General features: G+C 53.3%; 1 protein-coding gene across 1 annotated transcript in view; it reads right to left on the reverse strand.

Annotated features, from left to right (window-relative positions):
- The window catches only part of LOC123018652 (dehydrogenase/reductase SDR family member 4-like), a 13,903-nt gene extending 13,725 nt beyond the window's left edge, over positions 1-178 (reverse strand). The window contains exon 1 of the mRNA XM_044420936.1: positions 110-178. The gene's annotated coding sequence lies outside the window, so the exon portion shown is untranslated. The remainder of the gene's footprint in view (positions 1-109) is intronic.
- Positions 179-2,223: the final 2,045 nt, after the last annotated feature.

Below are 2,223 nucleotides of genomic sequence, written 5' to 3' on the forward strand. Positions count from 1 at the left end.
GAACTTTGCACCGCGAGAGCGCGCTGAGCGGCATTTCTCCGCCCCCACGCCGACCGCCCCGGACGCCCCCGCCGCCCGCACCGGGCCTCTCCCGCACCGGCGGGCTCACCTTGCTCGCAACTCCGCCGCCCCGTGCGGGAAGCAGGAAGCCAGCGGAGGGCAGGGCGGGCGGCCGGACGGACTTCGGCGGGGGTGGCGCGGGGCGGGCGCGAGGGGCCGGGGACGCGGGCGCCCCCTAGTGGCGCGCGAGGGCCTCGTCGGGAGGCCCAAAGGCGGCGGCGGCGGCGGCGGCTCTGCCCGCTCCCTTCGGCCCGAGCTCAGCCCATCGACCACGCAGAAGAGGGTGTCCGTCGCGTCCCCGGTGGAGTTCCTGTTCGGATGTGCTCGTCCCTCTCCCGCACCCGCCCTTTTAATCGCGTCTTGGTAATAACGACCTGGAGCCGTGAGGAGCCTTTGGAAGGACTGCTGGCTGCATCTCTGGATGAGTCCCTGTTCTGGGCTCCTAATCAGCAGGTGCAACCCAACCAGCGGGAAAATACTGAAAATCAACCCTGGACCTTATTTTTACCCCTGCACAAGCAAGTTAAGTCCCCTTTCTTTCCTCTATCCTGTGTGTACTCACTGAATGAGCCCAAATTTTTGTATCGTGAGACAAACATTTCCTCTCCACATTCTCCACTCCAGCCTTCCCTGACCAGGAAAGCCAACTCTGGCTGGGTGTGATGGGGGTTGTAGTCTGACACATCTCAAGGAAACCAGCTGGGGGAAGCTAAAAGGCTTTGCTTTTAAACCTCCATTAGCTTGACCTTCGCTTGTGCTTGTTCTTAATCAGTATTGACCCGGACACTCCACTTAGGGGGTGTTCCTGCCCCCTTTCTGCATAGGGTTGGAGATTTGGACAGAACTGAGAACATTTAGGGTGCGACACAGGAATGTTTAGGCTCTCCTGGAGCTTATGCTGTGGTCTTTTCAGTGCCAGATGGATCCCTTTTTATTTCCCTGACTTTTTAGCCCTTCCACCAGATTTTTACCCTGGTTTTTACTTCAGCTTTCTTCCATCAGTACCAGTTTGGGGCACTGCTTTTGCACCAGAATGTGCGATATGCACTTTCGGTAGTTCTAACAGGTGTGACCCCTCCACCAGAACCTCCCGGGGTGCCTGGGGGAAGAAACGGTGAATGCCCCGCACAGAGCAGAAAATGATGGTGGAAACAACACACATTCCCGTGCTCCGGCCACAAAACCGTGGCATTTCCCTCCGCTTTGTGCTCCCTTTCATCTGTTGAAGGAGCTCCGTTTTTCCACTGCTGCCGACTTCACAACAACCTTAGGAGGTGGGCTCATTAGAGGGGACGCCTGAGGCTGAGCGGAGGTTTGTGTTCAGCTCGAAGAGGAAGCCCCCTGAGTCTTGGAACCAACTTCAAATGAGGACCGTTCCGTTGCCCAATTTCTGGCTTGTGGGCCTCTCCCAGAAACATTTATTTGGCTACTGCTAGATAAGCTTTTGGTCTTAGCACTGCGGCTTTTCCTTGTCTCCTGAGTCTTGAATGTTCTAATAATAATAATAAAAAATAATAATGATGTAGTGATCAGCTGCTTCATGCAATCAGTCTTGATGATCCATGCAGTGGGTGCTGGGTGCTCAGCAAAGGACCAGGTTGGAGAAAACCGGGGTCCCTTTTCGTGAAGCCACCTCAAAGATCCCGAAAATGTGCAAATGGACGGGATGAAGAGCTACAGAAATCTTGCAAGCCTGTATGTTGGCCCATTAAAAGGGTAATATACTCCTTGGATTCTGAGATTTTTCTAAAAGCCAAGACTATCTCTTACCTTGTGTTTTTTTATCTTCAACAAGACCAAGATTTTAAAAGAAGCATCCACTAGGGGTCACCTCAACACCCAATCAATCTCTCTTCCCCCTTTCTTCTTGGCCAATTTTGGCCTATTTCTACCTTTATGAAATGGGACCCCCCACCCACTCACCTTTCTCAAAATCGGAGGGCCACTCTGAAGATACAAGAATATTAACATGCGTGCACAGGCAGAACTGTACAAGTTTAATTCTGATTTTATTTTCCCCCCCCAGCGTGGCTATCCAAATATATAGGGTGGCCTTCCCCAATCTGGTGCCCTCCAGATGGGTGGGACTACAACTCCCATCACCCCCAATAGCATGAGCCGGAAGAAACACTCCTGTTGCACCGGTGTTCCAGGAAAAGCATC

This window comes from Varanus komodoensis, unplaced genomic scaffold (assembly GCF_004798865.1).
Source record: "Varanus komodoensis strain SLA01 unplaced genomic scaffold, ASM479886v1 scaffold112, whole genome shotgun sequence".
NCBI classification, from domain to species: Eukaryota; Metazoa; Chordata; class Lepidosauria; order Squamata; family Varanidae; genus Varanus; species Varanus komodoensis.